The sequence below is a fragment of the Canis lupus genome, chromosome 15 (genome assembly GCF_048164855.1).
Source record: "Canis lupus baileyi chromosome 15, mCanLup2.hap1, whole genome shotgun sequence".
NCBI lineage: Eukaryota > Metazoa > Chordata > Mammalia > Carnivora > Canidae > Canis > Canis lupus.
This window is the reverse complement of record NC_132852.1, coordinates 29863497-29884959: the sequence shown is the minus strand read 5'-3', so window position 1 is coordinate 29884959 and position 21463 is coordinate 29863497. Positions and strand designations below refer to the sequence as shown.

The following is a 21463-nucleotide window of genomic DNA, read 5'->3' as shown; positions in this document are numbered from 1 at the left end:
ATGGGAACTCTGTCTTATCTTTGAAACTTCTCTATAAATCTAAATTATGCCCCCAATTCCTGCAAACTGACTCAAGATGGCTTGCCCAATTTATGTATTTTTTGAATAGTAGGTGTCCCTCTTCTGTATTCCCATAGAACCATTATTATTCCTTTTAATACAATGCACTTTATCTTTATAGGTGTTTGTTTCACCAAGGAGAAGGCTCCTTTAAGTCAGGGTTTGTGCTTTTTTTTTTTTTAATTCATCTTTTATCTTAGTAACCAGAATAGCACTCAATAGTATTTGCTGAATAAACTAATTAAGGAAAAAAAGCAATCTGTGATTCAAATACTCCTATCTAATAGGCCCTAGTTTCTCTCTAATACACAAGATTTATGTAAAACCATTGTCTTTATCAAGGTTATCACAATCTTTCTTACTTATATTTCCAATTATATGGTCTTTTTTCAGCCAAACATATTAGAATATTATGTATTGAATACTTTCTTCTGGAATGCAAATAATATCCAGATCATAGCTCATTCTTATAGATAACTGGCTTTATTCTCTTAGACATTTCCTGATTTCCATTCTTGCAACATGTGTTAGTGTGTCTATTAAATAGATACCACTGTTTTAAGTACTCAAGATTCAGACTTGAATAAGGAAAACAAGATCCCTACCCTCCTGGAGTACAGCCTGGGGTGAGGGCAGGAAGAGGAAGACCTTATTAGCCATTTAGGCAGTAGCGGGATTTGTGAAATAAATTCTTTATCTTTGCAATTTAAGAGCACTAAAAATCGCTTTAGTAACTATATCCTTTCCACTTCATCATGCAATATAGCCTTTTCTATTCAAATTGAGACTTTGAGAAGTGATCACTAAATCTATATACAACCCACTGATATTAATCGGCCAAACATGGCTCAATGCATAAAATGACATCTTGAAAACTTTTATCTATGGTAACAGATTATTTTCCTTATTAAAACAACTATTGACTAGATAGGCGTTCTCTGCATAAGTCATATTCTCTATACTTCATTACACCATGTTATACTCTTACCACTTTAGTACTAAATATAAGCCATGAAGTATCCTAGTAAAAAGCCCGAGACAGACAGACATAAATTCAGATCTTACTCTGCCATATGCTGGTTATGCAACCGTTAGTAAATTAGCAAAATTCTCTAGCCTCAGTCTCCTAAAATGTAAAATGAGATTAAATAGAACCAGCTTCAGAGGGCTGTGAAAAGAATGGAACAAGATAATGTGATTAATGTACTTAGCATCCCTGTGTGTCACAAGGCAAACATGCAACAATATGGGTGCTATTCTTATTATATCATTACTTAGGTCCTTGTTTGGTTGTTTATTAAGCTTTCTAAATTAATATGAAGTTTTTAAAATTACTGCCCACTTAGAGCTGAGACCAATGAAAGCATATCCATTCTGGTCGCCAGCAAATTAACGACTTCCAAAGATGTCTACATCCTAACCCATGGAACCAGTGAATAAGATGCTTTTTACAGCCAAAGGGAATTTGCAGGTGGGATTAAGGTAAGGACTTTGACATGAGAAGATTATGTTGTATTATCCAGTGCACCCATGTGCATAATCATGTGAATCCTCACAAGCAGGTAACCTTTCCCCACTGTGGTCAAAGAACGGCCAGAGATGCAATGTTGCTGGCTTTAAAGTCAGAAGAAGGAGGCTCCAATCCAAAATGTGTAGTCAGCCTCTGGAAGTTGGGAAAGCTAAGGAAACGGCTTCCCTCCCATAGCCTCCAGAAGGGAAATGCAGCGCTGGTAACACCACTTTAGCCCAGTGCGATCTGTCTCAGAATTCTACCCTACAGAACTCTTTAAGATAATAAATGTGAGTTGTTATTAGCCTCTAAATTCATGGTAATTAGTTACAGCGGCAGTAGAAAACTTTTACAGTTCCCAAAGAGAAATGAATTGTGTTAATTTTCCAATATTAAGAACTGTGAAACCCTATCTCATGAAAATGGTATAAAGGACCTAATTTACAAAAATAAATACACCGGGGTGAGTAGAGCCCAGCTATGCATCATTTCACCCTTAATATCCTTCCATTCAGGGTCCAAGAGAAAGCTCCACATCAAAGGAATCATACACCCCAAGGCACAGAGACTAAAATCCATTAGGAATTCAGAAGCTCAAGTTCAAATCCAGAGACTTGACCTCAACCAGTTGAGGCCCCATCAACCATATTCTCTCTCTCTCTCTCTGGCTTCTCTTCCCTGCTCATAATGAAGAGGTTGAGTCATCTTACATACCGTTAAGCTCCGGAGTGAGTCAGGGAGATGTTTTCTTCTCCTTTTTGTACACTTTGTTTTAAGAATTTATAAGCAGAGAGTCACTGACCAAACTTTTAGATTTAAAAATATTTTATGAATACTAGCATCCCAATGGTAATAACATACCAAAAGAAAGAAAGAAAACAGGACTTTTACAGAATTTTCCAAGGCTTTCCAAAACCCAAACCGAAAAATTGGTAGAAATGTGCTTAAATTTGACAGTTAAGGCAATAAAATGAAATTATTTTCTTCATGACTTTATTATTTAATAGCAATAATTTTCTACTTTAGTTTAGAAAATATACTTATTTAGGCATTTTAATAAATAAAAACTTAAAATCCTCAAAATAAGACTTTAGAGATTAACATTACATTCACTTCGGGGTTGATGTCTGATGAAATCCATCACTTGAGAATCATGTATCTTAGTTCAAGACCTAATCTCTGTTTCTAAAGGAAGCTATTTCTTCCATAAGTTTGGTATACCTCAAATGTATTACATAACACAAAAGGAAATTGTGATGGGACCCAAAACATGCAGCAAACCTATCTATAAAGGGGGAAAGATCACCTTGAAACAAGTTATAAACTATAGAAATATGACTGTCAAGAATGTAACCTAGATCAAGCTTCTAGACAGGTCATGAAGGCCATTCCTAAGAACTGAGGTCCAATGCAGTGGATCTCTTTGATTGAATCATTAGAAAGTTCCTGCAAGGATTCAAACTTTAAGAATTTACCAAAATGTAAAACAAATAAATAAAGCAAAATTTCTTTTTTTTTTTTAAATATTTTATTTATTTATTCATGAGAGACACACAGAGAGAGAGAGACTCAATCCTGGGTCTCCAGGATCACGCCCTGGGCTGAAGGCGGTGCTAAACCACTGAGCCACCCAGGCTGCCCAATAAAGCAAAATTTCTATAATGGTTCTGCTATAGGATGTGTTAATATAATAAGTAGGTCCTAAGTAAGGGCATGCTATCAGCACATTAATGATTTGAGGGGCTAAAGGACAAACTTTCTTCTTCTAAGCGACAAGATTAAAGAGACAGCCTTAGTGATACATGAAAATCTTATGAAAAGAAAGCTAATACTCTACAGATGTGCTGAAAGTCATGGCTGGTTTCATGGCTTCTAGAACTGCTACATTTTCCACTGTGTTAAGCTATCTGGAGAAGCTAACGGTACAGATGAAAAAACTTCAGAAAGGATTTCCCTATTTTTGTAAGAAGTGCTACAGAGATAGCATGTGCCAAACTTAAAAAAAAAAAATGAATAGGTTAAAATACTGATCTCTGCTAGAAGAGAATGCTCAAGGACCAAGGTCTGCAAAACAAGGAGAGCCTCAGGTTTAAGGGTATAAAGATTCAGCAAAGTCGTTGAGAACAAGTATTCTTGGAGCTTTCACTGTGCTACAGTTTCTCATCAGGACCATTATTATTCTTGTTGATGCTCTACTTCCAGTTCCATAAGTCTTCCTTCTTCACCTAGGCCTACTTTTCCTAGAAGCCTCATTATTTTTAGTGTGCAATTGTGCTAAATAAGGTTGGTGGTTGTTGTTGTTTCTTCCCCAGGAATTCAAGCATAGAGTTACAGCAGAAATATCTGCAAACAGAACAGGGATCTGCCAATGTCTGCAGGCTCCCAGCCCCAGGTCAGAGGTTCTCAAAGCTTGTGTACACATACATCACTGGGGCAAGTTTACCAAAATGAACATTAAATAGTCACAGACCTTAGTAAAGACTCTGAATCACTAGAGTCAGATACAAGTCTACAAACGTGCTCCTCCAAAAAGCATCCCAGGTGATTCTGAAACAGGTGATCTGGGCACAACATTTTCAGAAATATTACAAATGCTCTTGGGGTGCCCTTCTGTCCAAAGGTTGTTCAGCATTTACAAAAAAATTAATGCCCACTCCATTAATTCTTCCTAGTAAATATACACACACACACACACACACACATATTTGGTATACATATAAGTATATATATAACTAATTATACATTTTATATATTATAAATATATATATATTTGCTTACATTGCTAGGTAAATTAAAGAGAAATAAGACTTAATTTCTCTTCAGGAATATCTGGAATCTCATAGAAGAAGACATATGTAAATTACAAGAATTTTTATATTTTTATGAGAAGTGCTATAATGGGTGGCATCTGCTTTGTGACCTACGTGGTTTGAATTCCCACCCTTCATATCCAAAATAATAGTTAACTAGGAGGCAGTGCTGGGTCTAAAAAATATCCTTTTGAGAAAAGAAAGAAAATGAGAGAATCAGATATTCCAAAAAACTTCTGAACTAGACACCTACATGCATCTTTATGGATTATGACAGGTAACTATTCTCTATGCAACGGCACAGTAATTTCATAATATTTAAACAACTCATTTAAAGTATATTGCCTTAATCAGGAACACATTTATCTTGGAGAGTTCATAGGGAGGTTGCTTAGAAATACTTTTTCCCTAATCCTTGAAGCTATAGAAGAGAACTCTAAATCTGTGCTTTCTCTGAGTTTATTATGTCAGCCCCCAGATTTGATCACTAGATCTACAAGTGGCACTTGAAAACTATAAAAGGTATAAGAACTTCTCATCCTCATTTCACCTTGATTAGAGCAATCATACCCTACCTGGTGTCACCATTTTTTTTTTTAGATTTTATTTATTTATATCATGAGAGACACAGAGAAAGAGGCAGAGACATAGACAGAGGGAGAAGCAGGATCCCTGCGGGGAACCTGATGCGGGACTCGATCTCAGGACCCCAGGATCACAACCTGAGCCAAAGGTCGATGCCCTGAGCCACCCAGATACCCCAGTGTCACCATTTAATCTTTATAAGAATACTTACCTCTAAATCTTTTCCCACATTATACTTCTCTGTTAGGCAATCATGAGCGTTAATACTTGTGTGGATATAAGAATATTCAGCTTAGATCTTTCCTTTGAGATTTTGACCGTCTTTGGTGTTGCTTATCTTGAAAAATGGCACAAACGTCCATTCAGGTGAGCAAATCTAAAATTTAAATTTCTCATCTACTCATGACATATCCACTCCATGAAAAAATTCACTCAGTTCTACTACCACTCCACCCCCCACTTCATCCCCATGCCTTCCTGGAAGGGAAATTCTGAAGTAGAAATTGGGCAATAAGCAGAGCCAATGAACTAGAAATTACTGAACTATAAAGCAGTCAAGAAGTAGGGAAGAGAAAAAAAAAGAAGTAGGGAAGAGAGGAAAGGAGAAGTAGGCCAACCACAAGGGCAATTAAGCACCAACAGAAGTAAAACACACATCTTAGAAAGAGGGAAGTGGCCATAAGAGAACAGTCATCACGAAGGATGGTCATACCCATTGCAGATGTTCATGCCTGAGAGGCAGCTTGGAACTACAACAAAGGTGGATTATAAACAAGGGGAAGGATGAGAAGTTGGAGTTAGAAGAAGCAGTACTCCTGGGTGGGGATCCAAAAAAAGATTTAAAATCTGCTGCTTAGCTTTATTTTACATTTGGCTTTAGATTTGTAGGCTCATTTCTGTTCCTCAAAGGCCTTTTGAAGGCCTGATGAAAACCTCGGAGAACTCAGATTCTTCATAAAAAGAAAGAACTAGTTGGAGAACATGTACTGTGCCAGCTGAGGAAAATGAGAATAAGAACTGTTGCAGCTGAAACTAGACCATTCTCTTACACCATACATAAAGATAAACTCAAAATGGATGAAAGATCTAAATGTGAGATAAGAATCCATCAAATACCTAGAGGAGAACACAGGAAACACCTTTTTGAACTTGGCCACAGCAACTTCTTGCAAGATACATCCATGAAGGCAAGGGAAACAAAAGCAAAAATGAACTATTGGGACTTAATCAAGATAAAAAGCTTCTGCACAGCAAAAGAAACAAACAACAAAACTAAAAGGCAACCTACAGAATGGGAGAAGATGTTTGCAAATAACATATCAGATAAAGGGCTAGTATCCAAGATTTATAAAGAACTTACTAAACTCAACACCCAAGAAACAAACAATCCAATCATGAAATGGGCAAAAGACATGAACAGAAATCTCACAGAGGAAGACATACACATGGCCAACAAGCACATGAGAAAATGCTCCACATCACTTGCTATCAGGGAAATACACATCAAAACCACAATGAGATGCCACCTCACGCCAGTGAGAATGGTGAAAATGAACAAGATAGGAAACAATAAATGATGGAGAGGATATGGAGAAGGGGGGACCCTCTTGCACTGTTGGTGGGAATGTGAACTGGTGCAGCCACTCTGGAAAACTGTGTGGAGGTTCCTCAAAGAGTTAAAAATAGAACTGCCCTGGGACCCAGCAATTGCACTGCTGGGGATTTACCCCAAAGATACAGATGCAGTGAAACGGCAGGACACCTGCACCCCGATGTTTATAGCAGCAAAGTCCACAATAGCCAAACTGTGGAAGGAGCCTCGGTGTCCATCGAAAGATGAATGGATAAAGAAGATGTGGTCTATGTATACAATGGAATATTCCTCAGCCATTAGAAACCACAAATACCCACCATTTGCTTCGATGTCGATGGAACTGGAAGGTATTATGCTGAGTGAAGTAAGTTAATCGGAGAAGGACAAACATTATATGGTCTCATTCATTTGGGGAATATAAAAAATATGAAAGGGAATAAAGGGGAAATGAGAGAAAATGAGTGGGGAATATCAGTGAGGGTGATGGAACATGAGAGACTCCTAATGCTGGGAAATGAACAAGGGGTAGTGGAAAGGGAGGTGGGCAGGGGGTTGGGGTGACTGAGCGACAGGCACTGAAGGGGGGACTTGATGGTATGAGCACTGGGTGTTATGCTGTATGTTGGCAAATTGAACTCCAATAAAAAAAATCATGAACATTAAAAAAAAAAAAAGAACTGTTGCAGCAATAGCAAGAACATATATTTTATGGCAAAACACTGAAAGGATAATAACTCTTCAAGGGATACTGTAGAGCAGAGGGAGGCAAATATGGCCCTCAGACCAAATCCTGCCCGCCATCTGTTTTTGTAAATAAAGTGCTATTGGAACATAGTCATATTCATTTGTTGATAAATTGTCTATGACTGCTTTCTTGCCAAACTAACTGCAGAGTTGACTCTTTGCAGGAATGTTTGTAGACTCCTGATATGGAGCTTCAATAAGTCATCATAAAGTATCTATAGAATTTCACTTCTAATTCCTAGCAATTAGAATTGGTTGGTGTTTCAAAGATAGATTGTCGAATGGGAATAATTCATGTAGAATCTATAGTTTGAGGTCCAAGAATGAACTGAGTATACAGAGTAGAATGTCCAAAATACTACCTGTGAATGAAAAGGCAGCTAGCTCCCCACCCAGATAAGCAGAGGAGGCTACAAAATGCCTATGATGAATGCCGACATTACCCAGTTCAGGCAAAAAAAAAAAAAAATGAGGGTGGGGAATATAGATTAGAAAAGGATGGTGAGAAAAACAACTCCAAAGTAAGAAAACAAATTTGTTATGAGTTTGTGAATTAATATTTGATTTGCTATATACTTTTCAGCATATATATTTTTTTGATGATGACTTCCTACCTAGAAAAAGAGGAGGGTTGATTGACAGAAACCCTGACTAGAAGAAACCCCCTGGGTGAGGGTGATTACTAGAAAGAAGAAATGAGGCCAACAGAATAAAATAAATAAATAAATAAATAAATAAATAAATAAATAAATAAATAACAACAACAACAACAAAAAACCACATAATCCTGAAATACCTCACCTATCTGGAATCTGAACATCTGTATCACCCAACAGAGGAAAATTCTGGTATTACTGGATTAGTAACTTATTAAGTCTTCTATCCTTTTAAATGGCAATTTTGCACAAATGCAGGAGGTGGATGGCAGGCAGGCCCCTAATTGCCTGTCAGTGATTTTTAACTATAGTCAAGATGACTCAGGTAAGATGTAAATGTAAGTAAGAAGAATGCATCATAGTTAAGCAGGAACTATTTCAGGATTCTGTGACAATGCATTATTATTTTAGACAGAACGAATTTCTGGCTTAATGAATCAAAGCTGGACAGTAACAATATTAGGAGACAATTAATTCTGTACCTTCTTACTCAATATGGAAGACATTTTGTCCAATTTGTTCCTAGAAGGGCTCTCTGAGGACTTACATTGTTTACAAAATTGATTGTGCTGAGTTTTCTTAATGGATATTAGCAGAAAAAAGGTAAGTGATTTTAAAACCAAAAATTGAGAAGTTGAAGAAAATACATCTTGGAAGGACTCAGGAAGTGCGACACATGTTGCAAATATTTCTAAAATGTGTTGCAATTGTTTCTTTGAAAGGGGGAAATAAGAATTATAGAAGTCAACTGGAATGAAATACTTTGAGTAAGAAGTCAGAAGACAAATTTTAAAATTCAGGCAACATAAGAATACAGAGAAGAGAGGCACCTGGGTGGCTCAGTGGTTGAGCATCTGCCTTTGGCTCAGGTCGTGATCGAGTCCCACACTGGGCTCCCCACAGGGAGCCTGCTTCTCCCTCTCTCTCTGTCTCTTATGAATAAATAAATAAAATCTTTTAAAAAATACAGAGAAGATATAAGATAAAAATGAACACAAAGAGAAAAGACTAGTAATGAACTGCATATAAAAATTGGAATCAAATAGTTGAGGGACTGAATTCCAGCTCAGTATCCATTTTTATGGCCACGTGTATATTTGTGATTTTAAAAAGACATATATGGCTACTGCATATATATAATTATATAACTGTGAGTTGTATTACTGTATTGTGTTACTATAGGATTTATTTCTATCCAACCCTTTTGAGTGACTCTGTTGGCTTGTGTGAAGGCAAAGGAGTCTAAGAGTCTAAGACTCCTTCACGAAGAATGGACAGAGGAGGTGGGGAGACCATGAGACAGGACCCAAGCAGGAAGAAGACACAAACAAAACCTTGAACATAGAGCCTGAAAGCCAACACCTCTTCACCCCTGCTATAATATCATGGTGGCATCGAAAGCTTGGATAGAAAGCCAGACCTTAATGCGGGGCTGGTATACAGCAAAATGAATTTATAGGCATCTCAAACTGTAAAGGAACCAAAGTCCTAAAATACTTCTAGTGAGTAAGGGATGCTAATTAGAAATTAATAATAGAGCCCAGCATCCATTATAATTACTAATAGATGTGACTGTTTTATCTTTAATTAGGAGCACTGTCTTTATTGTTTTATTTTATTATCTATAAAAATATTTACAAAGGCTATGACAAGTTCACTCATACCTCCTACCTTCCTCTTGACTTAACTTACCCACCACAAGTTTTCCCAGTACCTAACCAGGCACAGATCACATGTACATCGATATATGCAATGCCCCTACATTCATTTATAAATTATAAGCAATAACAAAAGTCCTTCTTAGGGATTTGGTTCAAAGATTAACTTTCCGGGTATGACGAACTCAGTGTCTATTGACACTGGTACTGGACACACACTCTTGTCCAGTACCTATATCTTACAATACATAAGTAGCATAACTACCTTATCATTGATTACTGAAAGATCCAAAATCATCAATAATTCTGTTATGTTTGTGATCTTAAAGAAAGATTTCTTTCAAAACAAGGGTTGATTACCCAGGGCTTTCAGACTAATTCTTAAGTTAATTGACAAATAATGAGCAATGATGTTGTATTTAAAAATATTCTGGTTGAGATGTATTCATCTTAAGATGCTTACTAGACAAGAATTAAAAAAAACTTATTTGTAAATCCGTCTATAAGTTTTTTCTGATGAGCTGAATGAATTTCAAGGAGTGAATAACACAAAGTTTAACACCAAGGCCTACTCTTCTCGGAGTTTTTTTTTTTTTAAAGATTTTATTTATGCATGAGAGACAGAGAGAGAGAGGGAAAGGCAGAGACACAGGCAGAGGGAGAAGCAGACTCCACACAGGGAGCCCGACGCGGGACTCGATCCCGGGACCCCAGGATCACGCCCTGGGCTGAAGGCGGCGCTAAACCGCTGAGCCACCCAGGCATCCCCTCTTCTTGGAGTTATGTAGAAAACTAAACATTTTGTTAAAAAGCACTCCACAGCCTGATTAGAATATGAATGACTGACTGCATGGGTAAGAATCATGTCTATTCCACTCATAGTTTATGTCCAGCATGCGGCACAATGTAAGGAATGTATTAAGTGCTCAATAATTATTTGTTGAACAAAGCAATGCACAAACTTCCTGTAATAAGACAATGATTTGATACAAGTTTGTCTTCCTGATGAATTATGGAAAAAAGTTATTAAAAAATGAACCTGAAAACTATACTATCAAGAGAGTAAATGAGGAAAGTAAGGTTAAGTGCTCCACTGGCAATAATGACAGTTTTCAAACAATTTTTCTGACAGGCATCAAACATGATGAGTCTTCTCCCAGGATCACACCCTGTGATCTCCAGGATCACACCCTGAGCCAAAGGCAGATGCTCAACCACTAAGCCGCCCAGATGCCCCCCTAGCGAGGTTCTGAAGAGAAGGGACATCAGTTGAATTTTAAGGCAAAAGAAGAAGTGGAAAGGTAGAGAGTGGGAGAAGGATATTCCAGGCAGAGGCAACCACATGTTCACAGGCACCAAACTATGAGCCCACACCACTGTCAGAAGCACAGTGAGCTCCATGTGGCTGAAGAACAAAACGTGTGGTTGGAAGGAAAGAGGGACAGGTGCCAAATAATGCTTGGGGGCCAATCATGATTTGAGAGGCCCTGCAGGGGCAACCTTAAAACTTCAATCTGGAGATAAAGGGATGTGAAGATGCTTTTAAAGCAGAGGCCTGTCATGGTCCAATTTGACTTTTAAACAGTAACTCTCCCAGCAGCAGAGAACCAACCAGATGTGGGAATGGGACAGAAGGAAATGCTAGAGGAAATGAGCCAATTTTTAATAAGCCAAGCAAGCACCAAGGTAGTGAGGCTGAAGAGCAGCAGTCTTCCTTGAAAGGCATTTCTGAGGTATCAGAGAGAGGACCTGAGGGTGTGGGGGTTGCAGGAAGAGCTGGAGGTCACTTCTCCTTACATCTCTCTGTTTATCTGTGCAGTCAATTCAACTGGGCAATCCATCGTTATGTTTGATGTTGACTGAGCTCTAATTATATAAGGCACAGGTTTAAATAAGCACAGTTGTGTAAGATACACTCTCTGCCAACTTCACTTTAACTTGTAGCCACGCTTTTGCCCAGAGAGAAACACATTCCCAGAAAAAAATTCTCCGAAAGACTGGAAGCTGCCTCAATAGGGCATTCTCCAGAGATGATTACAAAGTTTAACAAGATATGTCCTCCCTTGATTTCGTGTTTGGGCAGGGGTAAGGAGACACTGAAGGTTGGCAGTGACGGGGGAGACAGAGATGGCACAGTCACGGGGCATTTGCAGACACCCCCAAATGCAACAATTACATGTCAGAGAAAGATATAACTATCTTCTAGTAAGAAGGCAAAGAATGGTTTAAGAATTAAGAATTGCTTCCTCCTACACACATACATGAAGTTAATATCTAGATTGAGCTTCAACCAACTTTGCCAGGCAGGAGAAATTTTACAACATAACCCTTGAAAATTCTACAGCACTGGGTTAAAAAAAAATAGCAAAAGTTATAAGGAAACACCTGTCTTAAATGGCACTTCACCTTTTTTCAACCCTGACTTACGAAGTTCCAAACCATCATTCCAACCATCGGAAGCATCTCTTATGAAGTGTTCCACGGTGCTCTAAGTTCTATACTTAGTACTTGGACATATTTCTAAAGCAGACTTCTATCACCTATCATTTGGTAATAGTTGAGATTTTTTTTTAAATAAGCATAATGACTCCAAGCTTCCTCATCTCAAGTTTAACCTAGGAACATAAAGATATGCCAATGCAAAGTTCAAATTCTGCAGCGTGAAGCCTGAAAAGCTCAAAGAGATTCATGGGAGTTAGCACTCTCTTGAAGACAAAAGTGTTAACAGCTCACTTGGAGGAAACTTCAACTATTGAAAGCAGCCCTGGAAATGTAGAAGTGTACGTTAACCATGCAGGAGCAACTGTCAAGAGAGAACAGCCTGTTACAAATAGGTGATTCTCGAGCAGTTAGTGACCAATCCCTTACCCTTCATATCCTAACACACGTTACTGTAGGCTTTAATAAGACTTCAGCATTAGGAATAACGGAAACACCTGGAGCTGATTTTCACACTACTTCGCTAGCCCAGGGTATAGGCCAAAGCTCTCAGGCTCAACGTCACCCTTGACCTGCCACAGAGGATTACCAGAATCCAGTCACTTCCGCATGTCCTGCAGCTGTTCTCTCTCCCACTCGCCCTTCATAAACGTCACATCTACTTTCTGCCTAGAACTTGAACGGGCAGCAGCCACAGCACACGTTGCCAATTGGAGCAGTTGCCACTCAAGAGCCAAGATGCCTGTGTTTACTTCTGCTAACTACCCGTCTGAAATACACATGCTTCAGGTACTTTCCAGGGCGCTTTCCCGGGTGGATGGCCTGCAGCAGCTGCTTCCGGGGTGAAAATCAGTGACTTCAGAGTGTTGCAGCAACAGGACACCATCGTGGGGAGAAAAGTAAGGGGCACGTGAAGGTGTTAAGTCCCAGGTAAGGCAGAAAGGGAAGCTGCAGGCCCACCTATGGAGATACCCGGTGGTGCCAGGCGATGGCCTACCAGGCTGCCCTGTACTCTGGGACCTTAGTCAAGTCACCTATCTTTCATTGTTCTCTTAAACACCAAAGACACATCAAAAAGTTTTTTTAAAAACCTAATTCTTTGCATTGGCAAAGTTTTTCCCCTTCTGTTGTAAACTGGTAACCACAGCAATTACATTCAGTAAGATTTATGCCTTGTCTGATTATATGCTGAGCCACACTATCCCTTATTTCGTTGAAATTTTTAGGAGTGACATCACAACCTTTTGGTTCATAAAGTCCATTCCTACCTCCACTCGAGGCATTTCTTTAGAGACTTCCTTAACTCAAAATTAACCAGATGTAAGCTTGCTTAGATCCTAAAGGTAAACAAAACCAGTCAATTCATCCTCAAAATGTTGCCTTCTGAAAATCCCTAACTTGAGTACTCTTCAGGTCAACACATCTCTTATTGCCCTAAAATTTTTAGTTTCCCATTAATTAATGACTTCTCCTCCCACTCCCTTGCAGGGGATGGAGGGTAAATTTTTCAAAATAACCCCCTGTGGCAAACAACTAAAAATCATGAGTTAATTGTAATAAACATCTTCAGACACCTTAACAAAATAGGGAACTTTCAGGACAAATTTCGAGGAAACCTTGAACCCAGAATTATAAGCAAAATGCCTGGACAATACAACCCCATTTTCTTTTCTTTCTTTCTTTTTTTTTTTTTTTTTTTTAAGATTTTATTTGTTTAGTCATGAGAGAGAGAGAGAGAGGCAGAGACAGAAGCAGGCTCCCTGCAAGGAGCCTAATGTGGGACTTGATCCCAGATCCCAGGATCACGCCCTGGGCCAAAGGCAGATGCTCAACTGCTGAGCCACTCAGACATCACCAACCCCATTTTCTTGAAGAACATTTGTCCATCCTGAGGAAGTGAACCACAGTCAAGGCTCCAGGGCCTGCCCAAAGTGGAGAATCTTAGAGTAGACCCTCTTTACACTAAGCTGGGACTCCAAGGGGCTAACCTGGTAGAAAGCCCCTCAAAATCTATACCTACTGGTAACCAAAACAAAACCTACCACCCTCCCACCACAGGGAACTAAGGGACATTGTCTTGACCCTGAGTAAAGCTGAAAGGGAAAGCTGAATCTAAAGACAGATTCTTGGGGAAAGACAATCAGAATGGTTTTATCCATATGTGCACTATAAGAAAGGGTGAAAGGGACTATAAGGGAAAGGAGGGAAACTGGGGAAAAATTAGAGAGGAAGACAAACCATGAGAGACTCCTAACTCTGGGAAAAACAAAGGATTGCAGAAGGTGAGGAGGGTGGGGGGATGGGGTGACTGGGTAATGGGCATTAAGGAGGGCACTTGATGGGATGAGCACTGGGTGTTACATTTTATGTTGGCAAATTGAATTTAAATAAAAATTTTTTAAAAAAGAAAAGAAAATGTTTCAAAATGTGTCAGAGAGGCAAGGAATCTTTTTTTTTAAATCTCTGGCTATTGCTAATATAAATAAAAACTTTTCTTTTTATACTCAAAAAATAAAAAATAAAGACAGATTCTTGAAGCCCAGGTAAGCAGAGTGACAGGTCTTAGAACTCAGGCCATGAACCTGGTAGGGTCCCTGGCATCCAGCAGGAACAAACACAAAACCTTCTTAGCAGGCATGCATGCCCTTTCATCTTATGACTTGAGAAAAGCCACAGATCACTATTCCTGAGCAAGAACAGCCCAGAGTTAGAAACAACCAAACACAGAAAGGAGCAAGGCACTAAGTGAAAACCAGCATGTCCTGGACTCCCCACACACAAATCATGAAACAAGGATGCTTACTCTGCTAGAAGAAATGCATAACAAACTTGAAATTATCTTTAGGGACCAGGAAAATACAAAAAGCAGCAGGAAAGATTTGAAAAGGGACCAAATCAAACAGCTAGAAAGAGAACAAGACAAGAATTAAAATGAAAAGCTTCGTGGACTGTCCACAGCAGAAGGAACAGCAGATGATATGGAAGGCAGATGAGAAGACACAGGACAACAGAGGGAGACGAAGGTTGGGACTCTGAGAGAGGAAAACAGTACTGGGTCACGAGACGGAGAAGTTCCAACACACTTTTAAATATAAAAGTTCCAGGAAGGAAGGAAATGGGTAGAGGACATCTTTGAAATGATATGGGTGAGAATGACCCAGAATAAAGCCAAGTGCATGGGTTCAGGAAGCCCGATGAATCCTGAGCAGGATAAAAAGGAATCTATACCTAAGTACATCAGAGTGAAAATGGAAAAAAGACGAGAGAGAGAGAGAGAGAGAGAGAGAGAGAGAGAGACAAAAACTTAAAAGCATCCAGAGAAGAAAGCAGATTATCTTCAAAGGAGTGGCACTTAGACTGACAACTAACTTCTCGGCGGTTCTCAATTGATTAAAGCACAGACAACTAGCTGCATCTTGGTTTCAGAGCAAACTGTATATTTTATCTAATACTATAATTGCATGCTGACTAAGCCCTTTCTCTGAACTCTTTCTCAAGGTAATGGGAAAACAGAGGATGTAAATTTCTGAAAATAATTCTGAAACATTTGGCAGCTTTTAGCTTTATTATCCAATAATGTGGTAAAGCCACTGTACTAGAAATAATGGGTGCTTGGCTTATACGTTTCTTCTGTGTTAAAAACTTCCCACCAATCAATTAAAATACCTTCCTGGAGCTGTGCCACATAAAAAGAGAAGAATAAGTGGAATTGATTCTTTCCTGGTAATAAATGAACCTCTAGCTGATACACTTAAATATATCTTGAGGCCACTGATGAAGCCCCTGGTGCCTGCTGGCACACTAATTTCTTCTTTTGTGTTAAGTTTTTGAGAAATAAAGGTCTTTCGTGTAATTCTCAGATTTTTAAAATTTGTGCTTTTTTAAAAATATTTTATTTACTCATGAGAGACACAGAGAGAGAGAGAGAGAGGCAGAGACACAGGCAGAGGGAGAAGCAGGTTCCCTGCAGGGAGCCTGACGTGGGACTCGATCCCAGGTCTCCAGAATCATGTCCTGGCCCGAAGGCAGTGCTAAACTGCTGAGCCACCTGGGCTGCCCCGTACTTTATATCTTATCAATAAAACTTTACTGACGATTGTGAAATGGCAGAAAGTATTTCATGTTTCTGTGCTTGGGCCTCAGTGATTCTGATGTTAAAAAGGCAATTAAAATGACTTACCATATAGGTTCACAGTAACAGTCACGACAGCTTAATCCACTTCACTTCAAAAGCAATCTGCTGCTTTTCTAGCAAACACTTGTTTTATCAAGAGGAGAATAGATACACTTGGGAATCTTAGGAATGGAAAATTGAAGAGGTATCCTTTCAATTAATAGCTTGATGAAAATTCAGACCACACAGAAAAAAACATGGTCTGATAAATTAACTTAGTACTACGATCTTTCCGTTAAGATGATCAATAGGGTTAAAAGACATTTTTTGAAGGGCACCTGGGTGGCTCAGTGGTTGAGTGTCTGCCTTCGGCTCAGGATGTGATCCTGAGGTCCTGGAATCGAGTCCCACATCGGGCTCTCTGCAGGGAGTCTGCTTCTCCCTCTGCCTATGTCTCTGCCTCTCTCTGTGTCTCTCATGAATAAATAAATAAAATATTTTTTTAAAAAAGACACTTCTTGAGAATGTTAGTGCAAAATCGCATCTCTAGAAAATACACAGAACCTGTAGAAAATAAAAGGAAATATCTTATATGGAAAGTTTACAGTGGAGGAAAACCCAAACTAAATTTGAAAAAAAAAAAAAAAACATAAGCCACTGGAAAAAAATTATAAAGTTTTATGACTTTTTTAAAGCAAAGATGCCAAGAATTTCTCAAAAACTGTGTCTAGTTTAGGGGTCCCGGATGGCTGAGTCAGTTGAGCATCTGACTCTTGATTTGGGCTCAGAGAGACTGAGCCCAGTAGGGCTCCAGGCTCAGCAGGGAGTCTGCTGGAGATCCTTTCCCTCTGCCCCTCCCCACATTCCCACACAGGCACATGCTCTCCCAAATAAGTAAATTAATTAAAAAAAAAAAAAAGGCTATGTCTAGTTTGCTTTTTTTTTGTGTGCATGCTAAATACCATAACTCTGTATTACATCTTTTAAGGAACCACTGCATTATGAATTTCTGAAATATCACATTCACAGCCAGTAGTTTCTATAAGAATTCATATTCTTCTATGAATTATATTCATAGCTTCTGTACTAGCAATTTATTTATACATATATTTATCATGTTCTATATTTTCCCTCAATGATCACATACCTAAACAAATCTTGGGTGTTTGCCAGATAAATTAACCACATTACTAGCTCACCCATCAAAAATTCTATATAAGGTAAACTGTTTGCTACATAAAACCAATTTGTTACTTGTCTAGGCCTTACAACACCATGATTTTTTCAAACACCTTCGGATTTCTGAAAAAATATTCACTACTACAACCTCTAAGTAAAAATGTACCAGGAAAGTATTACACAGAATTTTGTAGGACAGACTTTATCAACTGACTTGGAATCATGGTTTTTGTTTACATCTAAATTTTTTACACTTCATCTAAATCCACCTCCTTAATAATTAGTCAAGGATATAAAGCCCAGCCATTTTATTATTATTTTTAAGTACTTTTTTTTTTAAGATTTTATTTATTTATTCATGAGAGACACACAGAGAGAGGCAGAGACATAGGCAGAGGGATGCGGGACTCGATCCCAGGACCCCAGACCCATGACCTGAGCTGGAGGCAGACGTTCAACCACTGAGCCAGCCAGGCCTCCCTAAAGCCCAGCCATTTTAAACGATGGCCCAAACCATGTGAATTTAGCGCTCCTTTCTCTTGACTGCCTGCCTGAACTGTCCCCTTTCCCCATCAGCTCATCAGTGCTCCTCCACCATGGCTCCTGCTGTGTCCTCTTTCTCCCAGGAGGTGAATGCTTATTACCCAGTGTTACAGGCACACACACACACACACACACACACACACACACACACACTGAAGCCAGGCTTTCAGAGAGCTCTGGCCCAGGAGTACTTCCTCGTTACAGCCCAGGAGAGCCTTTCAATCCGCCGCTGGCTGGGAATCAGGAGAGGTCTGTTCTCCCAGCAACTTGGAGAGGTTCCAGATGAACTCTGCAGTCCCTTTCTCGCCACTATTTAAGTCTCACGTTAATGTGAGAATATGAATCAGCAAACTATGAGTTTCTACCACCCTCAAAGGCTCTGCGTTTCCTCAAGGCAAAGCTCCTCCCTGCTGCAACCTGCAGAGTGTCATTTTTTCTGGGAAGCTCTGCTTTGACCACAGTTCCCAGTTTAGGACACTCCATGTGAGACAGGATGAAAAAACATTATGTGTTAATAAGTCTTTGAGACCTTCCTTTCTTTTAGGATGCTACCCAAATCCTACAAATAAAGGTCGGGACTAAATAATAATCCTGTAAGAGGGAAATAGTAGCAAGTACCTCTCTCACTGCCCCCCCTTCCCTCCAAAAACAGTTAAATAAATAAATATAAATAATCCTTCTAATGGAAGTTGAATTGCCACTCTGGAAATTTAATAATGGATTAAGAGACCTTTAACCCCTAGGTCTCTGGGTCAAAGATAATTCAGGTTGTTAGTGATAAAATGTCACTGTGATCCGTGGTCAGCGGCTCACAGATACAAGTGAGTGACTTGGTCTGAGCAGCTGTCAAGGCACAGGTGTTCACAATTCTTTTTTTGCACCTAGATCACTTCTACAAAGAGCATCCAGAGGGCTCACAGAGATCCTTCTTGTTGTTAGGACCTCTTGCATTAAGGCATCAATGCTAGCAAAGTTTCAGAGCACTGAGACAGCTCACACCCATACCGTCCCCCCCACCCCCCCACACACACACACAAATACCCATCACCCTCCTCTTCCATATTATGACATTAGGACTACTTACTTTACTGGTCATCTTGTCAGTCAATATTTATTGAACCCACTTGGGTACAAGTTACCGTAACAAGGAACAGATATAAAGGTCTGGCTGATTTACATTTACTGTAACCCTCAAAATAATTAAAATCATACCAGTGATATACCCCAAGCTGCCACCTGATGGCACAGAAATATGCCTGTCTTCTCCAGAAGCATCATCACACCCCAAGCACTATAAAAGTGAGATTGACTTCACATAGATTTTAGATTTAAAAGTATGGCATCATAGTAATTAAAATCCCTACCCTGAAGTCTGGATGCCTGCGTTCTGATGCCAGGACTGAGTCTCCTGTTGGACCTTGTGGTTTTCCTCATCTAAAAAGATGTGAGTCAAGCAGATGACCTCTAAAATAACCTTTTCCATTTTAATATTGTATGATTTTTCCTAGGACTAATTAAGTCATATTTAGGATTTGACCGTCTAGGCAGTACTAATACTGTTGAAGATTATTTTCATTGTTTACCAGGAGCAATGGTTATTTATTTACATAGCAAACTCTTAACATAGCACAAGCATTATGTTTCAGGCAATAGTCTGAGTCTTTGCAAATATTAACCCTCGAAACTGCATCAGTTTACTTAATTTCTTCACTGCCTGTATGTACTTAAATGATACAAAAACATTTTAGGTTAGCAAGAATTGTAGACTGAACAAGCCTCTAATTTCTATTTACTAGTCTGAATAATTTAAGCACTGATTATTACTTACTAAGAGCTTTATAATAAATTGTGCGAATTTCCAAAAAAAATAATGAATGCTCAATTTAGGAACAAATTCATGAATAACTGATACTGTTGACTTGTGCTCATACCTTCTCCTTGACTGATGGTAACATAATAACTGAACTGCTACCCATAAACTCCCACAACTCATTGTTCTAAGCAAATTAGCAATACTGCCTCATTCATTCAATCATTGTATAAATTCTTAACAGCAATGACTATTCTTGCAGCACTGTGCTAGTCCCTGGTGATATGATAATGCACAGCATAGACATGATCTTATGGAGCTTATGGTCTAAAGATGTGAAATACTGAAATGTGCATCTATGACCACTCAATTAAAAATCTTCTGGATGAAAACAGTGCTTCATTTTCTAAAAATTAAAATATATAAATAACAAAATAAAATGCTCAAAATAGAATTGAGATTTTTGACCTCTGTCCTGCAAGCAAACATAAATAAAATATTCAGAGATAATAAAATATTCAGGGAAATAAAATATTCAAAGCATATTTACTATATTATAGAAAATAAGGTGATAAAATATAGAAAGTTATCTATTTACACATATTTGATGCCTTTACAGTTTAATGGCTCTGCATTTATACTAAATCCTGAGATATAGGACTAATAATCACAAAAGCAATCTTATAAAAAGTAAACCTATCTAACCATTTAAAACATGGTTCTAGTAAATTTTAAGCATAATTATTTCATACCTCTTGAAAGTAATTAAAAGGAATATCTATACCCATAGAAAGCACAGAACCACATATTTAGGCAATGTGCAAATTTAGTACTGAGAATCCTGGGTATGTATATCCATATGTATATTTCCCATTTCTTTTTTCTTTGGGTGACCAGAAATAGAGTGACTTTCTTCCATGAAACCACCATCACTACTTAAAGATTTTGGTTACAATCATACCATGAAACATGACAACTCTAAGGATGTCTATTATTCACTTAATTTGCCCAGGGAGTTCTCAACAAAGAACTGCTGTATTCATAACCAAAAACTAGATTCTTGTAAATTCTGAGCAGGAAATATTTTTTTATATTTTACAGGGAGTTGACACACTACTATGAGCAAAACACTGGGAATCTTCCAAAGAGTGATTTCTCTCTGCGACTTGATGTGAGAATTTTAACACCACCAGGGATGAATAAATTGTTCTCTTGATGCAGTTGTAACTTATCTTGCTCAGGAGCAACAGCATTATTCAGGAGCTGTGCCATCCAGCTGCTGATAAGTTTCACAGAAACAAATCCCAGAAGGGCATCTATGTTAAGGTCAGCAGTAACTTTGTAAAATCACATATCTAAAATGACAAAAAGGGCATTCAGATCTTCTGCGGTGGCCTCTGTCATGGGATCCTATGATGTCAGAAGGCACAGGCGCCTTGAAGTTCTCCCAAAAGGTTTGTCTAGATGCATGTCCCCATAAGGCCACAGCTACCCCCTGCCCCGGCTACTGGGAGCTTTTATTCTCATACTGGTGCCCTAGGGACAAAACAGCAAGAGGGCTGCCTCCTGCCTTCTCATCACAATTTTAAGAGGCAGAATGAAGGAAACCTAAATTTCTGCAGAGGGCAGAGGGAAGCACTGAAGCATGTCTTTACTTACAGAGAGTGACCGAGGTCACCAAATCGGATGTGAAAAGCTTTCACCAAAGCTTTTTTCTTTTTTTTTTTTAAGAGTTTCTTTTTATTTATTCATGAGAGACTC

At 38.7% G+C, this 21463-nt stretch overlaps 1 protein-coding gene across 10 annotated transcripts in view; it reads right to left on the bottom strand.

Annotated features, from left to right (window-relative positions):
* The window catches only part of NRG1 (neuregulin 1), a 1074255-nt gene that overhangs the window by 185602 nt on the left and 867190 nt on the right, over positions 1 to 21463 (bottom strand). Inside the window, exon 1 of one of the 10 annotated variants that reach the window (XM_072776375.1) lies at positions 5177 to 5196. The exons of the other annotated variants lie outside the window; for them this stretch is intronic. The gene's annotated coding sequence lies outside the window, so the exon portion shown is untranslated. Of the gene's footprint in view, positions 1 to 5176; positions 5197 to 21463 lie in introns of those variants that run through there. 10 annotated transcript variants of the gene reach the window in all.